Source organism: Eurosta solidaginis, chromosome 1 (assembly GCF_040869045.1).
Source record: "Eurosta solidaginis isolate ZX-2024a chromosome 1, ASM4086904v1, whole genome shotgun sequence".
Classification (NCBI taxonomy): Eukaryota; Metazoa; Arthropoda; class Insecta; order Diptera; family Tephritidae; genus Eurosta; species Eurosta solidaginis.
Window position 1 is genome coordinate 216,419,301 of NC_090319.1, and position 6,000 is coordinate 216,425,300.

The window sequence follows — 6,000 nt, forward strand, 5'->3', positions numbered from 1 at the left end:
TTTTTATTTTGCTAGTAAACGAAAGCACGTTTTCACCAACGAACAGTTTTGGAATATCTTCAGTATGCACAACACTATTGCTTATAGGCAGAACATATGACTTTTTGGCATTCAAGCACAGACAGTTTTCACAAGCCCATTTCGCAATAGCAGACAAGTCGCTATTTATTTTGTAACACAAATCATCAACAAGACCAACACGACTAGATAAATACAATTGAATGTCATCAGCATAAGCATGTGCATTAACATACTGACACCTAGCGAACACATCATTGATAAAAAGAGTAAACAGAAGAGGACCAAGGACAGAGCCTTGCGGTACACCAGAAGATACAATACATGATCTAGATGCAGAGACTTTGCATACAACTTTCTGAGTCCTATCGGCAAGGTAGCTGGCCATGAGGCTAACTGACGTAACTGAAAACCCAAAAAAACATTTGAGCTTTTCACAAAGAAGTCTGTGACTAACTAAGTCGAAAGCCTTTGAAAAATTCAGGAGGCAAAGAAGAGTTAGGCCAACTTTATCAAAATTAATTCATATGCCGTCCAGTATTTTCAACATAGCTGTAGAACAACTGTGCTTGGGACGAAAACCAGATTGCAGTGGATTGAGCAGATTATGTTCTTGAACGTAAGACGAAATTTGAGCTGCTATCAAGGACTCACACACTTTAGCGAATGCGGGAATAACGCTGATTGGCCTGTAATCAGAAGGTGTTGTAGCTGCATTTTTTTTGGCGACAGGAACAATCACAACCTTTTTCCATTCCACTGGGAAACACGAAGTTGTAAAGCAATGATTGATTATGTGTGTAAGGGTTCCTAGCACGAAAGGCAGTACAATTTTCACAAACTTCAAGGATATTCCGTCCTCCCCAATGGCATCGGACTTGATGATTCTCATAAGGGATTCAAGAACATCTTTTTCACTTACTGCGCAAAATTGAAATTCTCTCTCTGGTGAAAATATGTGTTCTAGGTACTCAGATCTGTCCTGAACAATACCCGAACTACTAAAATAATCGTTAAGAGTATTAGGATTAATCTGACACTCAATCGCCTGTTTACCATGGATGTTGAGATTCTTTAAGTTTCGCCATAAATCTTTAGATGGTAGTGCCGGATTTAACTTTCGGTGACAGTATATTTGCTTTGCTTGCCTAGTGATGTAAGTGGCCTGTGCAGTTTCAGTGTTGGTCTTTTTCCACTTCGTGTACAGCTTATTGCGTAGTTTAATAGCAGATCTTAATTTGTTGTTGTACCAAGCATTTTTTATAAATCGGACTACACGTAACGGTACGTGGACAGCAAATAGATTGCAGAGGGTGTTATTTAAAAAATCAAGCTTCTCATCCACGGTAGCAAGAAACCAACATGAGGCCCAATCGACATATGAAAGATCAAAAACAACTCATCCACATTTAGAGAATTAAAATCACGATAAACAGAAGTAACGGTGTCAGCTGAACAATTAAACGTAACATCTAGTGTGCAAAAAATAAGATCATGATCGGAAATGAAGCTAATTTGTTGAAATTTTAAAATGTGGTCAGGGCTTGCCGTTATAATGATGTCCAGCAGACTCGGAGTTGAGTTATATGAATATCTTGTTGGTACAATATTGTTAACAACGGTAAGACCAGCGCCCGCAACATAATCAAGTAGTTTCATAGTGTAAGCACCATTGCACAAAAGATTTACCTTAAAGTCCCCACAAATTACAAAACGCTCAAAATCAATTAAAAACTGGGATAACTCCTCAAAATATGAATCTAACAAATTACACCTATGGGGGTTGTACACGCAAGATACCAAAACTTTTTTCACGTTGTCCGATATTTCGGCAATGATAAACTCCGTGTCACTATTTTTTGATGCTCCCAAGACACTAATTTTCAAGTAGGACTTACAGTAGATAGCAACTCCTCCCCCCTCTTTCCTTTTCTGTCGACACGTGTCAGACTATAGTTAGGGATGCTGTAACAAACGTCAGGAATATCACTAGTGAACCAGGTTTCCGTGACACAAATAAGATCAACATTAGAATCAGAAAATACATCCCTAACACAGTCCAGCTTATCATTATTTAAACTGCGGGCGTTGAAGTGTACTACATTAAGTCCATCAGATTGCTTACACAAGATATCTATTAATGCCTTGTTGCTATCACTAATGCTGAAGGCAGATTTCCTACAGGGGTCTAAATCCATTAGAAGGTGAAGGAACGACTGCAAAAAGTATGATACACATACAAACCGCAGCAGTGATGCAAATATTTGTGACTGCAAAATAAAAAGCACAAAGAGAAAAAGAGCAGAGAAAAAAAATGAGTATGACTGAAATTAAAGCTAGAAACAAAATAAGAACGGAAAAATAGACGAGTTAAAAGAATTGAGCATAAAGAGAAAAGTTCACAGAATAGATTAAATTGAAAGGCAGAGCTTAAGTTTAACATATACATATACAAAAACATTCTAAAAATTATTTGTTTTATATTATAAGTGCGCTCAAGTACCAACAACAGCATCCACCTCGGCGATGCTGCCAACCAATTTGGACTCTTCGTCACTCTTAAGCCGAACAAATACTCTGCCTAAATTGGAAAATGCCTACGCTAACTTTATTTGCCGCCTAAGCTCGCTCAGATGCACGCGTTATCAGATTTTGATGTCTTTGACAACTACGTTGTAAACGGTAATGCCACTAAAGTTGTTAGACCAGCAACTTCAACCGACACTGTTTTTGACAGGTTGAGTTGTAATGTGTAATACCAAATTGCAAAATTTCAACTGTAACAGAGTTGAGTTGTATGCGGTAATAGGGGCATAGTTCTCGTTAGTAGGTATTTAAATACCTAACTGCGCTATGATAGCTAAACTAATAGAGCTTTCAGCGAACGCAACTGTTGATCAATCGTTCAGTGATAACTTACTGAACGCACCCAGGGTATTTTCTATTCACTCAACGGTTGGGATTTAACACACAATTACTGAGAAAAAATTTGTTTCGCTTCATTCCCTCAACATGTTTATTTGGCTGTCTGACAGTTCTTTGACATTTTAAAATGTTGGTTATGAATACAATTTTTCCTCTTAATATTATAGTGAAGTGTGAAAAATAATTTTAGAATCCCTTTTCCTTAAAACTCAGGGACATTTCGATGTTTGCTCAACTCGCCGTTTTTAAAACACTTAACTGAAGGAAATATGTTTGCAACGTTTTAAAAAATTTTATCCCTGAAAGCACCCTATGACCATTGTGAATGATAACTAAGTGTGATATCTTCTGCATAGACGTCAAAATTCCAAAATGATTGGATCACTTGATTTATAATTGACTAACGCTATCTCATTCTGCATCTCTTTCTATCGCCCGCTGAAGATATGCGCCGCCATATTGAACACCTTGTCAAAACGCTAAAAAGTAGCCATATTGAGCATCCTGTCAGGCAGTTGACAGATAAGATATCACACTTAGTTATCATTCACAATGCCTATGACTCTGTATTTTGCTTATGTCCTGAGACAACTTTATCGATTGTAGTTATCGATTTAAGACCGCATCAGATAAATTTTTACGTCACACTTTAACTTTGACAATTGAGAGCGTCAAAGAGAAAAGCGATTCAGTTATGTAACGATAAAGCCCAGAGGCATAGAAACATGTGTCATAATCAATTCGGTTATTAGATTTATTTTCTCGTTGAGTTGTTTTTATTTTATTCTAAAACTTAAAAATTCTCCGAAAAAGGAGAATAAAATGCGGCAGATGTCAAAGTTAGAACTTGACTAACGTCTCTTCGAAATCGAAACATTAATTCTGTTATTTTTCACGAAATTCGTATGCCTTAACTTTATTCTCAAAGTTGAAGTAGTCTGCCAATTCCCATTCGACGCCAACTTTACTGTTGTTGTTGTTGTTGTAGCGATTAGTTACTCCCCGAAGGCATTGGGGAGTGTTATCGATGTGATGGTCCTTTGTCGGATACAGATCCGATACGCTCCGGTAACACAGCACCATTAAGGTGCTGTCCCGACCATCTCGGGAACGATTTATATGGCCACATTAAACCTTCAGGCCATCCCTCCCTCCCCACCCCCAAGTTCCATGAGGAGCTTGGGGTCGCCAGAGCCTCGTCTGTTAGTGAAACGGGATTCGCCGCTCGAAGGTGAGGTTGACAATTGGGTTGGAGAAGCTATATATTGCGCTACACAACCCCTTGAATCCCAACTTTACTAATTTGATTTGCTTTTTAAGGCCCATTTTTTCTGTAGTTTGTTAAGCTAAGCTTAAACTCTAGTCAAATTTAAACTCCAGTTAAACTACTGAGCAGTTTTTCAGTCACAGTTTAAGGCCGCTTTTGGGGTAGGCCTTTTTGTACGGCAACATTGGTTTTATATTATCTATAGATAATTTGTAGATACAACAGCTGCATTTTTCTTACCCAACAAACATTTAAAAGATATTTCTCCAGCGGAATATATGACTAGTTCTGGAAGTGATATCCAAATTATTATCTCGTAGTTCTCAAGTTGATATCCAACTTCATTCTCCAATCATTATCCAACCTTTGAGAAATTTTGTAAAATTTATAGTTCTCGAGTTGATCTTCAACGTCATTAGGATTTTCAAATTATTATCAACCTTTGGGGGATTTTGAGAAATGTACATTTATCAAATGAATATTCAACACTTTTCTCCAGTTGATATCTTACATTGCATATCGAACTGAGGTGAAGCTGAAAAAAAATTTCCAAGGTGTTACCACCAAAGCCAACAGCTATTTATTGTGAGAAATAAAAGCCTGATTTATAGCAGTAATGAAGCGTAATTTATCAAAAATAAATCATATATATTTTATTTTATTTTCGTAAAAATACTGTAGTATTGGAATATTACCCTTGAGTTCAGTAAAAGAACAACAAGGTGGGAACTATTCTTTTTTTAACTTAAGTAATAGCATTTTTCGATTTATAAAAAATTCCCTTCTTTTGCTGAGTACACTATGATTCACAAGTTTAGCTACTGTTTCGTAACAACTCTTGAGATTTTAGAGGTATCCTAGATATCAACATGAGCTCTAATGGTACTCAAGCCCAAATGCTTGTTGGGTATATTCAACGCCAGTTCGAACGAACGCAAATCACCGATAAGTTAACTAGAGTTTAACCATGCCGGATCGGCCGCTTAAGCTCAGCTTAAACTTCAGTTAAAGTAGACTGAAAAACTACAGAATAAGTTTAAGCGTAGTTTAACTGACAAACTGTGTTGAACTTGTACTGAAAAACCGGGAATAAAGTTGGCTGGTGCTAAAGAAATTTTTGAGCAACATTCTCCCGAAAATTTGTTCTTACCTCTACCAAGACCATAAATTATTCTGTTTCGTACTTACATGAATATTGGTATTTGGGAAAACACACGGCTAAAACGAAATACAGTTAAAACACACTAAATAACGGAAAAGCGCCAAATTAAAAAAAAAAAAACACAAAAAAAACAGTTCTATTTGTCTATCGCTAATAAAATTTGTCAGCGGACATTACAAGTTGACGGAAAATTAACAATATTTTCATATACTTGAAGCACTCGTGCTCAATAAATTTTTCTGACTGCAGCTTCCTTGGACAGCATTTACTTTATCACTGACATAAACTTCTTCTCGAAGATCACTCAATAATTATACTGCGCAATAGACAAATTGAAGAGGCTATGCAAACTAAGGCCAAACAAAAAAGCCAATTAACCCTGTACGACATTCAAGGCGCCCAGTGGAAAAAGACCCTGTACGAAACAGTGCCAGCATTTGGCTATCTTTAGTAAACTTGTTTTTACCTCAATAACACAGGGTTTCGTTTTTATCTGCTGCGCTTAGGGCTGCCTGATTTTGTTCAGGTTAACGGGACAAATCTGAACTTTGACCCGATGTCCCGGGATTTTTTTATATTTCACGGAACATTTGGGAAATAAAAAAACAGCTCTATATCTATATTTTAA

General features: G+C 36.9%; 1 protein-coding gene across 4 annotated transcripts in view; it reads right to left on the minus strand.

The window, feature by feature from the left end:
* Positions 1 to 5,658, minus strand: part of nvd (neverland) — a 2,324,292-nt gene extending 2,318,634 nt beyond the window's left edge. For all 4 annotated transcript variants that reach the window (XM_067760152.1, XM_067760151.1, XM_067760149.1 and 1 more), the window contains exon 1: positions 5,399 to 5,658. The gene's annotated coding sequence lies outside the window, so the exon portion shown is untranslated. The remainder of the gene's footprint in view (positions 1 to 5,398) is intronic.
* Between the last annotated feature and the right edge of the window lie 342 nt (positions 5,659 to 6,000).